Source organism: Rhipicephalus sanguineus, chromosome 9 (assembly GCF_013339695.2).
Source record: "Rhipicephalus sanguineus isolate Rsan-2018 chromosome 9, BIME_Rsan_1.4, whole genome shotgun sequence".
NCBI lineage: Eukaryota > Metazoa > Arthropoda > Arachnida > Ixodida > Ixodidae > Rhipicephalus > Rhipicephalus sanguineus.
The window spans coordinates 30806484-30828307 of NC_051184.2; the positions used below are offsets into that span (position 1 = coordinate 30806484).

General features: G+C 45.4%; 1 pseudogene; it reads left to right on the forward strand.

The window, feature by feature from the left end:
• The first annotated feature begins 2050 nt into the window (after positions 1-2050).
• Positions 2051-20493, forward strand: LOC119404899 (inactive selenide, water dikinase-like protein; annotated as a pseudogene).
• Positions 20494-21824: the final 1331 nt, after the last annotated feature.

A 21824-nucleotide genomic window follows, 5' to 3' on the forward strand; every position in this document is an offset into this window, starting at 1 on the left:
TAGTTGTGCATTATGCATCTTTTGCAATGCCAAAGACGCATGTATCTTGCCTACATTTTTAGGTGAGAAAATAAATAAAGCGTTGTCATGCCTGAGGTTCTTAGTGTAGTGTGTGAACTAATGTTCTGCTTTGCAGCTATATTTGCTTCAAGTTCGCATATCTTTATCCTATACATCCCAAGTTATTTCTGAAAAATATTTTCCAAAATTCCCATTTTTTTGGTGCTTGACTGGATCGGCATATTGAGCAAAACCCAAAATACGCTCTGAATGATATATTTATTTGTGTAAAATGCATAAGCATTTGTTCAATTCTAGAGACAGTTGGCTTCACTGCACTGTGAGCGTACCAAACATAACATAATTCTGTGGCCTGCCAGAATAACACACGATACAGTAAAACCTCGGTGATACGAATCCCACGGGACCACCAAAAATATTCGTATCATCCGAAATTCGTATCACCAGAAAGCATGAAAAATTAGCATGCGACAAAAGAAAGCTGGCCTCCATTTTCATCTATTGTTGTTCAGGGTCGCAGCAACGTCAGGAAGAACCCCGAATGATTGTCAGTTAAGTTTTTAGAAGTCGGCAATCATACAAGCACTCGTAAATATACGGCCCGTACGCGCGTATTTAATTAATGAACCAGGTGCGTTGTGACCCGCGACAGCAGTAGCCCCTTCCAAATTTTAGTATGCTTTCTTGCATGACGCCGGAGTACTGCAGCGAAAATACCAAAAGAAGCGCTTTGACGCGATGGATCAAGGCCCCAAACTTACAGAACCACGGTGTTATGATTTTGTTATTGCGGAGGTGTTCGGGATGTTTTTTTGGAGATTTACGGCAGTGCCCGCACAAGTGCGACCTCAACGGTCGCGCATGTTGACGTTGTGAGGCCTGACTCCTTCGCCAAGACCGCTCTCGCCTTCTTTGTTCCTTGTTCACCTTTCGTAGCCTCTCTAGTAGGATGTCTGATGCACGAGGCAGGCACGTGTAAACACAGTACAACAGCAGTCCGCTTTAGAAAAAAAAAAAAAAAAGGCATGGCGCTAATGTCCTCTGTAATCTGAACGCTAAGGCAAACGGAGGCACATAAGAGCCTCAAAGATTCGCGCACACAATCTCGGAGGCCGTGACGCGTTTTTGAAGGTCTAACCGTAAGAAAAGTGTTTTTCTTACACCGTGATTATAACGATTTTGCGGTGCGGCGCGCATGCCCACGCTTGCGTTCCCGCGCTCGCGCACGTGCTTGGTGCGTCTTCCGCGACAGCGCGGACAGCACCTCTGCGTACCTGGGCGGTAGCGTACGTTCGTATCAAACGTCTCCGGGTGAAAATAGGTTCGCAACAACCGTACTCTGTTGCACTGCAGGCCAATGGGCCTTGGCCGGGACAGACAAAAAATTCGTATCACCCCGAAATTCGTATGAGCTGTGATCGTATCACCGAGGTTTCACTGTATATGCGTTATTCCTGACCTGCGTCGGGTAGCTTCAACGTAACCTTCACCATGCTCCGATAACCTTCGCCATCCCACGGTGTTTCGCTATCAGGCGTACATAGGAAATCTTGAGGTGATTGCCTACTTTCCGGTAATGCTTTATCTCTCAAGATGTTCGCGGAGGCGTCTGTTTATCTTTGCCGCCTAGTCTGGTAGCCTTTTAAACTACTTAGGCGCACCACTCGAACAAACCTTCGTGATGTTGCAACACATTGCCGCTGTTTCAACGCTAGCGCTGTAGTCTCTGACGAGTACATGTTTCTTGCAAAACTTTTTATTATAGACTTAGATAATATCAAATAAGTATATATAAGGTGACAAGAAGTAACCACATATTTTTTTTAATGTTTTCTTTTGTTGTAACGGAATAAGTGACCTTTGAGACTAGTTACTAGCAAGTTGCGGCGGTAGAAAATTGCGGAGGCCACGCAAAACGTAAAGACAAAGCAGACGGTGAAAACTTGCCTCTAGAGGACGACGAGGCGACTGTGATGTTTAACTTTTTGTGTGAAGGTCGAATAGCATTGCTATTGAATTGAAGAACTCTCGGAGTTGCCGAGCAAGTGGGAAAGGAAAACGCGGCAAGTTGGGCAAGTGCCCATGAAAGCGGCGTACTGCATAGGTCGATACTGGAGCTGCGGCCGACAGCTTCTCAGAAACTCCAGCAGGCAAGTACAACGTTTTCAAAAGACGTGCTGCGCAAGACGCTGCGACACCGATCCAGCGTGCGATCGCGGATGTGCGTTAATGGAACGCGATTCATTTGACTCTCCTTTCCGCGCAGGATTGAAAGAATCGTAGTCTAGCTGGTTTTCCTGCGACCATGAGCGGGGACAGCGGTGCCGCCGGCCGGCGATACGTGGTTCGACGGGGCGCCAGCGGCTCGGTGGTCACTTACCGGCCCTTCGACAACGCCGAGCACGGGCTGGAGCCGGAGTTCCGGCTCCTGGGTCTGGCCGACATGAAAGGATGAGGTTGCAAGGTTCCCCAGGGTGTGCTCAACAAGCTGCTCAATTCGCTGAGGGGAGACAGCGGAGCGCAGCAAACCGTGTCGCACCACCCCGAGGGAACCCAGATCGGTGTGTGCGTCTGTGACCGTTTGTGCACTTACTGCGCAATCGTATCGCATGTTTCCGTTTTGTTCACTGATATTCATATCGGAACTTCGACTCGGACCATTATTGAGCACTACTGGGTCACAAGGTACACCATGAACTCCGTTTATATAACGGAATGTGAACTTCCTGGATTAGTTCACTTGTAACTCTTGAAGAACATTGCTAGTTCAATGAAGATTGGAAGTGAGGGTGATGAGGATGATGTGGAGTAAAGGGATGGAAAGAGAGGGTCTAGTACACTATAATTAGTATGTCACTCCACTTCAACTCCTTTACGAAATTTACTTAAGGAAATCATGAAAGAGGTTAGGTACTTACATACGTATCACAGGCATAACATTAATCAGACAGTGTTAGTGCTAAAACAAAGGGTTTTAGATGTGATGCATTAAAGGAGCACTGACATGAAATTTACGCATGTCAAGATTTTTTCATCCACAGTAGTTATTGACCCCCTAGTAGCGATTCGCGATCTGAAATGCCACTCAGGGACGAATAACTATCTGTTTTATTCATTTAGATCACCGGTATCTAGCACGATTCAAAACGGCCGGTAAGCCCGTCATTTTTAGCGCCGGCAGCGCCACCTCCAGACCGCGCCCAAGCTGACCACTTCTCTACAGAAAGGAGTGACGTGAGAGTCAGCTGTTCAGCTAACATTTCGTCTGCTAGGCGCACACGTTCAGTCATGCCTTGTCACTAGCATCGCCGTCAAAAATGTCGACTAGTGTTGAAGACGACATTCTGGAACTTGGAATCGCCGCGATTTGCGACGTCGCGAATCATTTGCGCTTCGATGCTTTGCAAAACAGTGATTCAATGGACGCCATTCCACAGCAACGAGGAGGTGCCCGGGGACGCACGCTTGGGCCGTGCTCGCTGGTGTGTCTCAGTTAGCTATATTAGAGAATTTTAGCGTGCACGGCGTTCCGGTTTACACAAAGGGGTCTATGGAATATCGGTATAGTGAATGCACACCAACGGAGAAATAGGTTTCTACAACAGCAATTCTGCGCTTGCAAAGTTCTTCTTTGCGCCGCCAGATGGCCCCACCTATCCGGCCTCTCACGGTTACGGTTGCAGTAACCCAGTATTATGCTAGCGCAACGAAGTCTACGGACGAACTAAAATTCACTATAAACGCTACCTGCGTGTTAGCGATGATATTTATCTATACGCTACTCCACCTTGATAGCTTGTCGTCGTGTCGGTGTGTACCTCACGTGTAATGAAACGACACAATCATTCTGCTTTTTCCGCGCTTTCAACAACACAATTCCCCAACATGCTGACTGACGAACACATGTCGAATCACGCCCTTTCCTTTCGCCTGTCTTTTCTTGGTGGTTTGCATCTTGTAAATTCATGAAATCACTCATAGTGGCGCGACGAAGATAAGGCATGAAGAGTGAGAACGTTTCCAGGCGTCGGTGCCACGATAAAAACTCGAATCCTCGACGTCATCGCTACTAGTGCATCGTCACTTAGGATGGTATGCGCCACACTGAACACGTCACAGTAGTGTCAATGTCGCAGGATGATGAAATCCCCTTTGAGCTTCCGTACACTCTTTGCCCGAAATAAAACAACTTCCAGGTGACGGACGCCATTCAAACTTGGTCAAAAATACCTATGCATACCGAACAATTGAATGAAGGACACATCTCGAGCTTGAAATTTTATGTCAGTGCCCCTTTAATAATAATTGTTGGGGTTTTACATCCCAAAACCACAATATGATAATGAGGGACGCCGTAGTGGAGGGCTCCGGAAGTTTCGACCTCCTGGGATTCTGTAAAGTGCACCTAAATCGAAGTACATGGGCCTCGAGCATTTTTCGCCTCTATCGGAAATGTGGCCGGGGATTCGATCCCGCGGACCTTCGGGCCAGCAGTCGAGCACCATAACCCACTAGTCCACCGTGGGGGGTAGGAACCCTGGTCGGTGTGTGTGCGTGTCTGTGACTGCGTTGGTAGTACAGTTACTGTGCAATCGTATCACGTGTTTCCATTGTGTTCACTGATATAATTAATGCCAGCATTGTTAATTGTGACCAATCTTAGCATCACTTCAAAACGCCCGCCTAAAATTGAAAGAAACTAGCGCCCCACAGTGGAGGAGCGCCTGAGACCACGTGTACTCGAGCTTCGGTGACGCTGAACACGCAGTTTTCAAATCGGATGGTCCGCGTGCGGTGAAGAATGAAACGATGCGGGTGCTTGAGCGTGTCCCCATCAGAAAAAAAAAAAGATTCCTGGCGTGAGCAGCCAAAACCACCTTGAGAGCAGCCCGACAACCGAGCGAGAGGGGCGAGGAACAATTGCTCTCGTAGGGTGCCAGTCATGGTGTTGCGCCCTGCGAATTTTCTGCGACATCGACAATACTCGCTTTTCTTGTGAAACGTCATACTAGTGGCGAAGTAACGAGGTGCTGAAAACTCAGATGAGCCCTCATGCTTACTTTAAAACCAAATTAAAGTATCCTAAAAAGCAACGTTCGTTAGTTATAATCAGTCAGAAGTGCTCAGGCATGCAGGACTGTCAAAGAGCACAAGCATTTCCAAATTTGGTGTCGGGGGCCCTTTAAGATGTCGCATGACTTCAGCTTGTTTACGAAGTTTGCTTCAGGAAATTATTCAGGAAGTTAAATACATATGTATCACAGGCATAACAACATTTAATTAAGATGGTGTGGTTGGTAAAACAAGGGTTTTTAATCTATAAATGTGATAAATGACCCACACCAGAAATGTGTAGATGATCTTGTATACTGCACAAAGGCAAGTGCTTGTGTGATGCCTTGCACATATAGGTGTGCTTGCAATGCTCAAAGAAAATTGATTTACTTTTGCATTAATGTTAAATAGTTACGTGTTGTACGCTACGCTTAGTACTTCGCTTACAGCTTGCTGCTGCAGGAGTAATGGTTATGCAAAAACTAAGGTCACTTGTCAACAGCAAAGACAGAACCTGATGTAATGCTGTTGATTGAAAGCTTGTAATGCTTTTTTTAATGGAAATACATATTGCACTAGAATCGTACATATTGCACAGAATCGTACCAGCAAGGTTCTTGCTGGGCTTGGTAGCACAGAATTGAATAGCTTGCCGCAATTAAATGTGTCATGACATTGCACATGTATCGGTGCTTTATAGACAACTTTGCTTGCCAAGTCTAGAAACCGACAGCCTAGAATTGGAGCTCCTTATTTTCCAGTGGTGCGTTGTTTACTACAAATTAGTCTCAAATAATTGTGAGCATTTCAGTCTGGTGTTAATTCTGCAATGCGAGTCATGATAACAATCCATCATTACGATATTTTGCCATATTTCGTGCTCACTCAGTCACACATCTGTGCATACGAGACGTTACCATTGGCCTGAATAGCGTTTCAACTTCTCTTACAGATATTGGCATGGATTCCAGTGTTGTCCCTCTTGGAGACTCTGGGTTTTCCTTGGTTCAAACTATAGATTACTTCTATCCATCTGTTGACGATCCTTATATAGCTGTAAGTTTTGCCCATTCAAGCTTATCACAATATGTGCTTTTTCATTGCATTGCTTTCACATCTACGTAAAGTGCATACAAACTGTTTTGTTTCATTTATCAGGCTGCACTAATGGTGCGTGTAAAGTTGCTAAACACCATGTACAATTGCCCGCCAAAGCTTGTTGGCATTGGCCAATGAAACGTGATTCAAACTTTTGGCTGAATTATTGTACTTTGTTCTCATGAAATCTTAGCAGTAGCTTACATACATTCCCCTTATGGTAAACAGTTGCTAGAGAAATAAACGAATTCATTTGCAATGCCATGTATTGTTCTTTTTCCACGTGTAACAGGGCAAGATAGCGTGCGCCAACGTACTGTCCGACCTTTATGCTCTCGGAGTGACTCGATGTGACAACATGCTGATGGTGATGGCTGTGAGCACCAAGCTTACCGAAAAACAGAGGGACATTGTCGTGCCCCTTCTCATCAAGGGAATCAAGGTATAGTAGTGCATTTGCATAATATGGATTCATATTTCAATGCAGACACGTTCTGTCAAGGACATGACAATTGGTCTTGATATGGAATCATGAGTTACACGAGTGTTCCATGCTTGCTATGCTCAATTACAAACTTTACATTTTTTAGTAAAGCTTATCTTTGTTAGACTGCAAATCCTGCCCATACATTTAGGTGTTTTACTACTTGGTTTCGTTAAACAGTATTAAAGAGCCTTTAAAGGAGTACTGACACGATTTTGAAGTGCAACAAAACGGACGTTTTTGGTTTCCTTGGCATGTAGTGTTAACGCTCTCCCCACACCGCATCCGGGAAACACGTATAAATATTTAAGTTTGATATTTAAAGTTTTCATCTCCCAGCATCTGCAAGGCAGCTTCACCGCATGGAGAGCCCTATGACGTTTCAAGTCGGCTCACTTGGTTTGCGAAATCTGGGTCCTGCATGCAGCCTAAATCCCAGAAATCGCTGTCGGAGGCACTGGACGACAGTTCACTCATCATGAACCACGTTCGACTGACAGCAAAGGACAGCAGGTGCATATTTCGTGGGTTGCTGTCTGCCCGTGACGTCACGGGCCGACTTGACACGTCACTATGAAGCCGCCCTCTCGAAACCGAAACCGAAACTGCTGGTTGAAAGAAGCGGTATTAAAAATACACGCAATGCATCCCCAGGCATCAAGACACTCTTTTTAGGGTTATCGACACCCGTGCTTTCATTTAGAGCAACAATCCGAAAATTTTTAAAATTCATGTCAGTACTCCTTTAACAGAAACAGCGTTAAATGGACAGTAAGCGAAACAATAAATTAGACTGATCAGTTATACTTTGAAAACTCTAGTGTCGTTAATTTCAATAGGTTTATTGATAGAGGAGAAAATTAATGTCAAGAGCCTCGCTTCTAAATTTCTCGCCGAAATCTCCGATAGTGACATCACTGATTTCAACGTGTTTCTTCGTATTTTGACCACATTGGCTCAATAAAATTTCCTGAAACTTGGTGTGCCGAGTCTCTGCCTCCCTCAGAAGCCAGTGCACTTCATTTTTACCGATTAAGAACTACGTAGGCCCTAGTAAACGCCATGAAAATCCATGACGTCACGACAACTGATGCGGGAACGTCAAGGTGGTGTCGCCACCCGCTTTTTCTTTCTGTGCATTTTCTCGCTTACCAAGCATCTTCTCGTAGCAAGCATGGTGTTTTTGGTATCGTGAAAGAGTAATTTACTAATGCGAGAAATATCGTTTTTCTCTTTAGTGTCTGCTTAAGTATCAGAGACTGAACCTCGTCATAGAAGTTGTGACCACAGTGATGTTAAAGCTAGAATCTGTTTTTTTTCTCTCCTTCTTACTCCTTAGGACTTAGCCGAAGAAGCTGGCACCAAAGTCACGGGTGGTCAGACAGTGCTGAACCCGTGGCCCATGATTGGTGGCGTAGCATCAGCAGTTTGTAGAGAGGCCGATATAATTTCGTAAGTACATTCTCCAGACTTCAACGGCACTTGCTAAATCTATTTATGTTTTGCATTCTAGAAACAAGTTCTTTGAAGCTATATGAACGAAAATCCTAACAAATGTGGCCACAGTGTAGAGCAGGAAGGGGGTACACACTATCTCGGAATGGCAATATCCTCTCCACCTTTTTCTCTGCAGCGTCGCTCCGCCACAGCTCGTACATTGCAACTCATGTCGAGTGCAATACACGTAGTACATACCCTGCAACAACTGCCCAGGACTCTGTTAGGCTGTTCCATTTGAGTTCTCAGCATACGTGGTTGACCAGTGTAAGGGACCGACAACTGGCCAGATTGTGTGATTATGTCGTGGTGGAAATGAAAAGACTGCAAACTATAGTTACAGATTCTAGCGTCCTTTTCGCGATCTGAGTAAGATATATATTCTTTAATTGCGTTTGAAAGTTGCAAAAAAACTTTGTGTCACTCTGCCTAGAGGACGAGCCTTGGAGCTGAATCGTGGAGTAGAGCACTGCACGGGCCATGATTTTCGGCCCGGGCCCGGCCCGGGCCCGGACCTCGTTCAAGTTTACCCGCCCGAACCCGGCCCGGTGATTCAATACGCGGCCCGAGCCCGGCCCGAACCCGAGAAAAAATTTCGCCTACCCGGCCCGGCCCGGCCCGACGGCAGATCAGGCCCGACAGAGGCCCGAGAGCCAATAATATAGGTGGTGTTGCCAGAACATAGAATCTACAGGGAAAGTGTTTGAAGTAGCAAATATCTACTCTTTGTTGGCGAATATTTCGCTAACAATTCTACTTTGACCTACGGTAATTTCGTGTAAAAATGGGCTCACGGTAGAAAGAGTTGAGTGGGCATACTGGGTACAATGAACGTTTGTTCGGCAATGGTATACTATAACTTTTTCTTTTTTTTTTTTTTGCTAATGCATAGCGATCATCAAGAGCGTTTTGTAGCAGATATTGTAGTAAGAAAGTGATTTGCAGCATGAGTTCAGTTTCGATAGGAATTGCAATAAAAACGAGGATACAGAGAAACACAACGCCTCATTGCACTCTTTACTGAAATTTAAAACAAGCCTCTAACGACAAAGCCAATCATGCACTTCTGGAAATGTAACACATGTCTTCGGCATGGTAGTACCTAGCCACAGCAAGATGGAGGAAGAAAGCCAAGTTTATTACCTTGCTGTATGTACACTAATCTAGATAAAAGAAGAAACCGTGTGCACCACGTGTACTTTAGAAATACGTATAGGCAGCCGAATGGACGAAAAAATATTTGTGGTAGCATTCTTTTCATATATCATATATATTTCATATATCACAAGGCTACTATATAGAGTCCATAAGTATTTGGGCATATTTTATAGTTTATTTCTTTCCCGTGTTATCGTGAAAAAAATCAAGTTATCTAGAGATTCCGGCTTTAACCACGCCATCCACAGTTGTATCACATATCCTGTCGCGCTAAAGTTTCTCGCGCTGTATGCGCTAGCCGCAGGGGTGCACATCTACCTTGCGAAATGTGAAGGCGTCGGCAGTCGTTGTTCTTAACTTCCCACCACTGGACCAAAATTTAGGATGTCTTTGTGGACATCTGCAGAATGAATGAGAGCTGTGCAGCTTATCCCTTCATTTCTATATATCGTTCCCCGAACGTCGTGACACTCTTCCAGGTGCGTAGCCAAGGGAGGGGGGGTTGGGGGGAGGTTGAAACACCCCGAACATTTTCAATTTTGCTTGCGTATATATACACGCACCCATACAAACGCATGCACGAACGTACATAAAGTATAGTTGAACCCCCCCCCCCCCCCCCCCCCCCGAAAAAAACTTCTGGATACGCACCTGCACTCTTCAGTATCACCTAAAACTCCTCTTTGGGGGCTTCTGCTTGCAGTTTTCAGCAGTGTATGTTATGCATGGCTTGCACCGCGCTCGTCTTTTCTTCCGTATCATAATACTCTATGCCTTCCTAACGATGTTGTACTGGTAGAAGGTGACCACTGCACTACGTCGGGTAGAACTGGCAGGAGGTGGACGAAACGATCTCGATTTATTTTTGGTGTTCGTTACAGTTTGGTAATAAAGGCGCGAATAAGCTTCTCGACGCTTACTCATGGGATGCCTATGGTTCGAGGTAAAGGGACATCACCCCGGCACGGAATTCGTAATTGTCTTTTTTCAAGCCTGATATTCGTCAAGCGAATATATTTTGACTCACTGTTTGAACCTATGCTATTCCTGCACATTCCAACGGTGTGTGTGGCAGTGTCATGTAGTTTTCACACTATATCTGTATAGAGCAGGGGACCCAAACACGCGGCCCGTGGGCCTCTCCCTAAAGGCCCGCGGCCCACACGACTGTCTTCGTCCCACTTTTTCATTTTCTTTATAAGTATGTGCTTAAGCTACACAGGCATGACAGGTGTAAACCTTTTTTGTCGTGAGGCATCCCCTGCGGCCACCATGTGTTGATACTTAAACCGTGAAACAAAAGATTGGGGAACGCTTAAAACTTCGCCTTTAAGAGTTGAACGCGATAGCGATATCCTGTCCTATAGTGCGCACTTCGAACACTACGAGTGTTGAACAAAATGCGCGCACTAAGGTGTGTGCCTTATGTAATGGGTAGCATGCTTTAAACCAGGGGCAATTATGCGCGAGAAACTTTTTCAATTTGCGATGCACCCACTACGTGGTCTTAAGGGAATACGCGCACTAATGTGTGTGCCTTCTGTAATGGGTGGCTGTCTTTAAACCACCAAATCGTTATGATATTGACATGGTGTGACACCCGAAGGTAATGTACGCTTGTACCACGCAATATTACTTGCGATATTACATCTCGTACTGTGACGCCTGTATACAGGACGCGTATTTTTGGGAAGCATGAAAGTTACTTTCAGTGCAGCTCCAAGCAGAGGCGTGGCTGTATGGTATAACACGTGCTTGCCACGCAGACGGCCTGGGTTCGATTCTCACTCGGACCCAACATTTTTATTATTTATTTTATTGCAGCTTTTTTCGATTTTTCGGTCACGTACAAGATGATCATTTTTTCGCTCACAACCAACGGTGCCGACGCCGACGCCGACGGCGGAATTTCTGCGATACGAGCTCTTTAACGCTATCGCGTTAAAACTCTATATTTCAAAATCGGCGTCCTGATTTTAGTCATGTTGAAGATAGGTATCGATATGTTGTTGGAATCCTGCCGCCAAGTACCCTTCAGAAAACGACCCATATGTGACATATGGGAAAGCTCTTCTTTTAAATGGCAACGCTGGCTGACATTTGGTACGACCTAGCCCCTCTACAGCCCCCCCCCCCCCCCTTCCCCGCGCTTTTAGCTGCGTTACTGTCCTGGCCCCAGCCGGAGTAAATTTTCGTGAATGCGGCCCGTTAGCTGAGGTGGGTTTGAGACACCTGATATAGCGAAAAAAGGCGAAAGTTCAAATTTTAACAAATTGGGCACACCAAGCAGGCTCTGCACGTCCATCTCGCGTCACATGACCACTCGGGGCCGTGACGAAGCCACGGAAAAAGAATGTCTCTGTATATGAATTCTACGTAACGAGACTCCGTGCAGCCCTTTCGTTTTAGTGGAGGGCTGGAAACTTCAAAAACGTTTCCTCGCTTTGGAGCTCTATGATCGCTTTTGCGATAAGTTACAGGTATATATTTATTATATTACATTTATTTCTGCGATTACAGAATACATTTGGGATATAAAATCATAACGAATGCAAATAAAGCACAGAATAACGACATGTTAACTATATAAGGGCCTGGTATATCTACGTTGAGCTCGCCTGTTTAAGATAAATCGAGTAGCCCCATATGCAAGTAGCAAAAGAAGTTCAGTACTTGTTTGTAATAAAATTTCTCTAAACAGCTTGCCCCACATAAAGAAAGCATTTTTTTTTTCGAGAGAAAATGTGAAACATATATGTACTACGTATGCACAACGTATGTGGAACAAACATGAAGGGGCACAAGAAAGAAAACAATTTCTCTGTTATCAGTAAATTACTCTTTAGCAATTCCTAAATCACCACGCTCGCCGGGACAAGACTCTTGGTAAGTGAGATAACGCGCAAAATGGTAAATGCGGGTGGCGACGCCCGCTTTAATTTCGCGCAGCAGACACCGTGACATCTTAGATTCTGACGGCGTCTAATGGGTCCTACGTAGTTCCTAATCACTAAAAATGAAGTACGTTGACTCTGAGGGGGCCACAGACTTAACGTACCAAGTTTCAGGAAATTTATAGAGCCAATGTCCCCAAATACGACAAATACACTTTGAAATCCGTGGCGTCAGGCTCGGAGATTTCGGCGCGAAATTTAAAAAATGGAATGTTGACCTTGATTTTCTCGTCTGATAATAAACATGTCATGGTGAAATATATGACATTCGAGTTCTTAGACGTCACTTTATCAGTCTAAACCGATTCAGTGCTTCACTATAGTGTTCATTTAAGAACCCAGCAAAGTCTAAGCCCGGCCCGACCCGAGCCCGCGACCTCAAACCCGGGCCCGGCCCTAAGCCCGGAGCTTCAGGCCCGAGCCCGGCCCAGGCCCGCCGTAAGAGCTACTTTACCCGGCCCGGCCCGGCCCACGGGCCGGGCCGGGCCCGGGTTTTCGGGTAGGCCCGAGCCCGTGCAGTGCTCTATCGTGGAGTCGTTCACTTTGCTGTACGTAGCCTGATGCTTTCATGCGCACCATAACTAGTGGTCATAATTATAGTATGCATATTATTATCCATTCTGGCACTATTCTGTGCTGCTTATTAGGTAAAACAAGTTGCATGCTGAGAAGCAGCGCTGCCTTTGCTGCAACTAGTGGAACATGTCAAGCCGTGGCGCATGTGCAGGGAACTGTCGTGCACAAACACGAACCGCTCTCACGCTCACCTCCCAATGTTTGTAGCATGTGTTCTGTGTATACGGCTTCGTAGTCCCCACAGATCGAAAAATTTTGATTATAAATGTTTCACGGTGTTTTCCACGCTACCATTTCCGCGACTTGACGGTCTGGCTGGTAAGCTTTCCGTTGCACTAAAGAAAACAGGTGCCATAAAAATTGGTTTTCGGTCCCTTTAACCCCTTAACCATTTTGGACGAGCCTAGCTCGTCCTTTCCAAACTGTGCCCAAACCGTTCTGGACGAGTGTGGCTCGTCCGCTTGAAATAATATCTCCCCATGAGCATTTTGAACGAGACTCGCTGGTTTTCAGGCTAGTTCCTGTGTCACTTCACAGATGGCAGCATTTGCTTGGCAGTTTCTTTTATTTTACCTCCATTTCGCATTTTTTTCGTGACTTGTTCTTAAAAAAATCTTGTCCGGTGAAAGCGACGCATGCGTTGCTCATGCTTCGTCGCGGAAAAGAAGCCTTTCGTCATTGTACAGCTCTTCAGGTGCTAATTATTCAGATACCGAAGTTTGCTTTGATGACCTGACGTGTCATATGTGCCAGATTCTCGATGATGACATTATTTCGGGAATCGTGAACGACGCTAATAAGCCATGAGACAGTAAACTTCGTTATGCTAATTTGAGTTAATATATGCTTGCATTTTTTTTCATCAATCAAAACATGCTTTTTAGAAGCAAAAGATTCGACATCAAGATAAAAAGAAATTAACATTTTTAGACAGAAAATCTCTCAAAATATAAAACGTTAAGGGGTTAAGTAAATTTGAACTATAGGTCATTGAATGCCATTATGACTTTTACTACAGGCCGGACAATGCTCAAGCGGGAGACGTGTTTGGTGTTGACGAAACCTCTGGGAACCCAGGTGGCTGTGAATGCTCATCAGTGGCTCGAGAAGCCAGAGCGCCGCGCTCAGCTAGATAAGGCCGGCATCAGCGAAGAAGACGTTCATAGAGTCTATTTCCGAGCGATGGACTGCATGGCGCGCCTTAACCTTACTGGTTGGTGCTCGTTTCTGTGACTCTGATAAGTGTTTCATTTGAATATTTTACTTGTGTTGCTTTCTGTTGACACGTCTGACTAATATATGTTGACAACTATGACGTTTGGTGACTCACTGCATCGAAAATCCAGTAGTATAGCAGCGTTTTTTAAGTTACAGCCTTGTGGCTTCTCAGTGGCTATGTATTATATATACAGTAATACCTCGTTAACTCGAAGTAGTAAAAACCAGAAAAAATTTCGAGATAAGCAGATTTTCGAGATAAGCAAAGGTGGGCAAATTCCATTGAGAAGTTCAATTCTATCTAGAAACGTTATCCCTACTGACCAGTTTCTTAACAGGAGTGCCTAACTGGCTCTTTGTAAAGGTTTTGAAGAAAAATAATGACATACCAGCGCTATTAACCAGCTGTGTTTTTCGGCACTGCCTTTTTATTTAGTGCAGAGAGACCGACAAAGGCTGGTCTGCCTCTCGGTAACACTTGCACCTAGCTTTCTCGAGTTGCTTAACACATCGCATGTGCCGATCATCCGCGCCGCTGCACTCAAATTTATTTCGCATCAAGCGAAGCATGTTTCTTGTTTCGGCGGATGTCGTCACCCCTCGAGTCGCTGCGTCGACGCTGCCGCGATCACTGGGCGTGACGCCACGTTGTTTGACTTAAGAAAATGGTCAAACCAGCCGATGTTGCAGGCTAGATCAGTTTAGCCCACCGCTAAGTCCAGAGAATCGGCCTTATCTGTCGATGTGACTGGAAGGGGCTCCTCTCGCACGATGCCACACATTCAGCGCCGTTTTGACGTCCGGAAACTTCGAGCCTCGAATCCGTTTCTTTGATTAGGGCTACCTTTCTTTGCAGCATCAGTGACTTGCTTTGCTTTGGTGGCGTTATCCTCACCATATCGCACGACCGATGAAAAAATCCGCACGACGTGCCTTGAGTAAATAAAATGCTGAAATCGCATCTCTGACGGTAAACAAAACGTGTACGACCCGAGCTATTTTGCAGGGCCTGCTTATGTGCACGTCTATGGCGTCACATGACGTGACACAGGGTTGCTCGACAAAGTTGGTATGCCGCTAGGTTCCGACTTTACTTTTGGGAACAGTGTCCACTTCGTCGTAAACGCGGCAGCCTCGCGTGAACCTTGTGAAACGTATGACATTTTGCCGCTAGTATTTTGTGAAACGGTTCGGCGGCGAAGTTTTGGTTCCATTCTCAGTCGAGATTTCGAGATAACCGAAAGTGGGCACGGAAATACTTCGAGATAAAGGGCAATGAATACGTTGCACCTATGGCAAATTGTTCGGTACCGCGGAAAACTTCGACTTAGCCGATTTTTCGAGATATGCGAGTTCGAGTTAACGAGGTATTACTGTACATTGACAGGCAATCCATGCCTCGGAATATTTTTGAAGCATAAGCAAATACTTATGTGCCACCTACCGAACTATAAAATAAACCATCATCAAGGTCTAACCAATATAATCTTGATCACCTTGCCTGGAATGTTTCTTGGAGCTATAGAAACAGCTGGAGTATTGTCAAGACAGCATAGTTCCTTCAGCAGCAACTGGGAATATGGCTATTTATGGATAGCCAGTGGAAACTTGCTATTTGCAATTAATATTTTACTGATTTATTTAAATACACTTGTGGTTGTGCCACGCAATAAAAGATGTGAATACGGGTTTTGGCTGTTATGACATCACTGTAGTTCTGCTCGCTTTTGTCTAGCAGCAGTTTCTTGCATTACATGACTGATCAAACACTGGTCACATCATACATAGGTGCATCTACATTGCTCGCCTAAGAACACATTGCATGGTTAATTGAAAGTATGAATATGCATAGAAACAAGTGAAATTTCCAGAATAATGATTAACTCCTGCTTTATACACAGCATTTCTAACTTTTCTGCATTAAGGTTAAGTTTGATGAAATGTAATCTTAAAAGAAAACAATTAGGAGCCCTTTCCCTATCAGGAAAATGGGGGCAAGTGAAGCTTGGCGGTGTGCGTGCCTGACCTACTAATTTTCTTTCTTTCGTTCTATAGCATTGCGTAATGCTCCCTATTAACTTTTTCCTTCCTCCATGCCGGGAATCGTACCTTTACCCATGTACTTAGCAGAGCAACACTTCTATAGCTACAGGCAACAGCAACGGTCCTGCGTGAAACAATGAAATGCAACATTGAAATGTGGAACGACAAGTGACCTCACTCATAGGTGTGCGCACAGTGGGGGCAGTGGGCATAAGTGACAGTGGGCATAAGTGACTGGGGGGGCGGCCCCCCCCCCCCCCAGTCACTTAAGAGGGGGGGGCGCAAAATCTGCCCCATGCATCGACCCCCCCCCCCCCTAGTCACCTAAGAGGTGGGGGGGGGGGCGCGAAATCTGCCTCGTACATTGACTTAATAGGAGGGGGAGGGGCCACTGCGACGAACCTTCGCCCCCCCTGATGGGCAAACCTGTGCACGCCTATGACCTCGCTAAAAGATGATTTTGCATGTCAGAAAGGGCTGATCGCCAACAAGTACACAATCGAGGGGGCATCAGTTATTGGAAAACGGTGCATGCAAATACGCATGTGATTGGCGCACCTTCGAGGGCCTACTTATGCACTTTGTACTCAACTGCATTTCTGTACACAAGCCAGCACTGGGTTTTTTGCAAACCAAGCTGCTACCGCCACCGAAATGTGTAACTCATAGAAGCGTCGCTTTAAAAAAAATACTGCATTTGAATGTGGGCTTTTTTTTGTTCCTTCAGGGGCACAACTGATGCACAAACACGGGTGCCACGGCGCCACGGACGTCACAGGCTTTGGGTTGCTCGGCCATGCACAGAATTTGGTCCAAGTGCAGCAGCGTTCACTGGGCTTTGTGATCCACACATTGCCGATCATTGCCAAGGTCCCTGCCCTGTTGGCTGCCACGGGCACCTCATTCAAGCTCATGCAGGGATACTCGGCTGAGACGTCAGGTGAGCCAGTAACCAGAAGCCTATTGTTCAACGTCCTGTAGAAGAATTGACAGCTGGGCTAGTTGGTAATAGTTCTTGAGCATCGTGAAAACAGCAGAAGTCTGTGCCGTGATTCGCACTGCTTTCAAGGTTTTCAAGAAATAAAAAAGTTCAACGTCCATTTGTAGGATGCCTGTCTCTTGAAAGATTAATGTGGGGCAGTAACATGCACTGCAAGATTCATAACTCCGATGTGGAATCAACGTGCTTTGTTAGGTGTTAATCATGGAATTCATAGAGGAGCTGCTGCACAAATAATAAGCTGCCAAAATTTATTTTTCAGCAATAGAAAAGGGGTTTTGTGCATTTTCTGCTTCCTACATATAGTTTCGTATTGTAACAAGAGCCCTTTAGTACAAAGTCAGTTTTTAAATGCCAGGAGTGTTAAAGGGACAAAGTGAAACCATGAATCGGTTTAGATTGATAAACCGTACTCTGAGAACTCTAATGTCTTTAATTTCGCCATCGTAAGTTTATTAATAGGGGAGAAGATCAGGGTCAAAATTTCATTTTTAAATTTTGCACTGAAATCCCCATGCATGATGTCGCGAATTTCAAAGTCTATTGTTCGTATTTTGGCAACATTGGCTAAACGAAATTTCCTGAAACTTGGTACGTTAAGTCTCTGGCGCCCTCAGAGAACAATCTACTTCATAATTTACCAATTCGTAACGACGTAGGACTTAGTGGACGCCATCAAAATCTGTGACGTCACGGCGTTTTGTGCGGGAATTGCAAGATGGCACCGCCACCTGAATTTTCTTTTCATGCACTTTCTCGCTTACCAAGCGTATTCTCGTGCAACAAGCGTGGTGATGTTGGTATTGTGAAAGAGTAACTTACAAATCCAAGAAAAATCGTTTTTCTCTTTAGTGTCCCTTAACCCTTTGGGGGTCGATTTTTTTCGTGAAATGTGTCCCAAAAAATGTGTATTTTTTTATTGCTCAATTAAATTATTCAGACTAATCTATTTAAGAAAAAAATTGTCTAAATCTTTTTTGGGTGACCGTAAAGTGACAAAAAAATCTTGTGTTATTACATGCACATGGTTTTTTCATGAGTAACAGCGAGACAAATTATAAAAAAAAACCTATACGATTGTTAAGAAATTATGCATTGCAATAAACGTGTCTGTAGTTCATAGACATACAAAAGTAAGTGCACGAAGTGGCGTCAAGTGGAAACACAAAGGGAGAAAAGCCACTTTTTATCCAGTCAGCATCGTCTCGCTGTGTACACTTTTGAGATGTCACTTGCTCATCAACATCTCAATCCTAACTCGTAAGTAACACCTCGTATGACAAGCTGACATTTACTGAATCAGATTCTGATTCGCCAGTCGAGTGGCGATTCAGAGGAATCGTCGCTAGACTCACTTTTGCAGCCGAGAAACCGGCGCGCACTTCCATAGCACAAGCAAACTATGCGGGTGAGCGCACTGAAGAAAATTGTGTAGTTGTGAGTGTGTCTGGAAAGCAAAAACAAGTCCGAAACCTATAATAATCATTCGTCTTATCGCCAACAAAACATAAGCGCTTTTTGAGAGTCCCCAAAACAGGAGCATAAGCGGGTTTTGAGAGTCCGCGAAACAGGAAACGCAACCACAGCAGCATTGTTTGTGTCAGTCAGCGCCTGCACGGAAACGGGCGTAATCGCTTACCGGGGAGCAATAATTGAGATACTAGTAACAAATCTGTCACCTTTTGAAACATTCTAAACAGGAAAGCCATCAGTTTTGCGGGCGCAATAAACGGGAACTGGCTGAAGGACGAAACCAAAACTAGCCGGCACACCGCTGTAGGAGAGCATAAAAAAGAAACCGAGAGGCATCAGCACTAGAAAAAATTCCACGTATTCCCGAAATGTGGCAGCACATGCCAAGCAAGAAAAATGATCGAAAAAGGCACATTTTAAATATACAGGCAATGATGTACATGTACGGCGTAAACCCTCAAAGGGTTAAGACATGGCCATTTTAGTAGGAAAACATGCATGGCATGTTGCCGTTGGCAGAACACACACTGGCAAAACTGGCTACCAGCGACTTGTTTTCCTGCTGCCTAGCAAGTAGGTCTTTTAGCACATTTCAAGGTTTTCCTATGTTATGCTGTCTGAGGCCTCCATGTGAATATCAGCCAGCAAATCGGCCTGAAAGAAGCTCTACAGGCACTACACAGTACTAGAACCCTATCCTGATTATGTTCGAAGCTTTACAGACACCGTCGACATGCATTGACTAGTGAATTGTGTACCATCAGTGCATCCTGTGCTTCTTATGTGGTATAAAATGCGGCCTTTGGCTCCGATACCTGTCACATAGCCATTGGATCTTTTCATTTTCCGATACCCAGGTGGACTACTGATGTGCCTACCAAAAGAGAAGGCTCAGGCATACTGTGCAGAAATCGAGCAGCTCGAGGGCTACCCGGCTTGGATAATTGGTGATGTCGTTGAAGGGGAACAAGTAGCAAAGCTAACGGACTCGCCACGTGTGATTGAAGTGCCTTCAGCCGACAAAGAATCTGAACTTTGGTAACACGGACCTAATCGTCAAGTGGATGGGAGCTATCATCGAAACTGCGATCCAGTAGCACATACACAGCAGATTTTGATGAAGCTTATGGCATTTAGTATAAAACTTTTATGTGTGCAGTGCTCGGCGATTGAAACGGGATACTCGGAGCGCGTGGCTGCTGGTGGTGACGGTGAGAGCGTTTGTGACACATGGTAACTGCATCCGGTAGACAGCCATTCAGTCTATATTTCATAGTGTTGCTTGCGAAGCGCTGCTTGCCTTGACTTCCTTAGACTGCTCGCACGCTGCATTGCACTACGCGACTGGAGCTGGCGAGTGTGGGTTATGAAGGATTTCAGTGCTCTGCTGGCACCACCGAGAACCACAAACTGAACAACTGCTTATGGGATGCAGCCACCATGCGTCACGAACGCTCTCGCCCTCACGGTCACCCTCACTGCCAGTCGCCATGTGCTCCGAGTATTGCATTTCAATCGCCAAGCACTGTACATGCTGTGACAGTTTTGATACCTCAAAAAGTTGGCATGAATGTGAATTAAAACTTTTAGCAAGCATTGTTTTGGCTCAAATGATGCTGCTTTTGATAGATGCACAGTTAATTTTGTATTAGTACACTGTTATTGTAGTTTTTGCAGACGTTCCTTTGGGTCTCTATGTAGAACACTTTTTTTGTTGATTAATGTTGTGCTGATAGAGGTTTTGTTCGAGTATGAATCAATGGCTGTTCCTAAGAGAGACCTTTATGAATCTACACCTGTCAAAAATTGTAGGCGGTGTGGAGGATGGTTTGTCTCCAACGGGAATCTCCCACAGCCTGTTGTTACTTGTTACACCATTTGTCATGCACTACAAATAAAATATTTTTACCTGTTTCTTGTTTCCCTGTGTATAGCGAGTGTGCAGTGGGCACATGTACGCCACCGTCTACATTACTAGCTGCAACATTCAAACTTTTTCTTGTCAACGCTAATTCCAAGTATACATTATCTTAAATGAAAAATTGGTCTTCAAGGCAGCGAAAGGACAACCAACAAACACCACTGCCCTCGCACATGCTTTTGTTGGAACACCAGCCATAGCTGTAACGGCAACGTCATCTATAGTGTGCCATGCTTTGTAGTTGGTAAACATATGTACTCGACCAACACACACACAGCTGTAAAGACAATAGTACAAATACACAGGGAAGAGGCAATCTCTAGCTAAGCTGTCAACGCGCATAGTGTGGCTACCCTTTTGCATATGTGAAGATTGTACTGATGTGCTGTTTTGGGGCTTTCCACAAGCAAAAACAGTTTCATTAACCCTTTGTGTGACAGCGGGACACATACATCCCACTTTCCCGTCTGCAGAAAAATTTTTCTCCCACGTCACCTGTTGCAGTTAGCGCAAAGCTAAGTTACTCGTATCTTACCCATGTCTTCGTAATCTCAAGGGAAATTCTTTTACCATGCTTTCTAAGGGGTGGAATCAGTGTTACAATGGCGCAGAATTTCGATCAATTTTTTGTGCGGCGTGACCACCCTTGCGCAAACCCTCTCCACACACCTCCACTCCCCCTCCACTTTCTCCACTACCCCTCCCCATCTCTCCCTCTCTACTCCCCCTCTCGCGCGCCTCATTCTCTCCTGCGCAACGACGCGATGAGCGCATGCGCGTCCCCTCCTCTCCTACGCTCCCCCCTCTCGCGCGCCTGTCGACCGCGTTCCCCGCTCGCCCTGTGAGAATTAACGGCCAGGCTAGAGGGAAGACACGACGCGCGTAGCGTTCCTCTTCACGTTCCACGACGCGAGGTCGGAAGCATGCCCAACGGAACGCGATCGTGCAAATGCTCCGGCTTCGCATCACCTCGTGGTCCCCCTTAGCGGGAGATGGTGTAATTTCTTGATATCATATTCCTCTTGAAAAGTAGGCGCATATTCAGGGACAACAGCCGTACTCGACAATTTCGACAGCCAAAGCCAGGACAGGCAAATGAAAATAAAATGTTTGGCGCATGCGGTGAAGTGAGCTTTACGGGAACAGACCACATCGCTATGAAGGCTCACAAGAGACACAGGTGCAGGTAGTGTTCTAGTGCTGGAAATGAGGTCCGCACAACTTTCTTCGACAAAACGTGAGAAGCGATACTATGTGCCACTTGCTTCGGCCGTTTTGTCCCAAATACCCGTTGATGCAATCGCGAGATGGTGCGTTCATGAGACA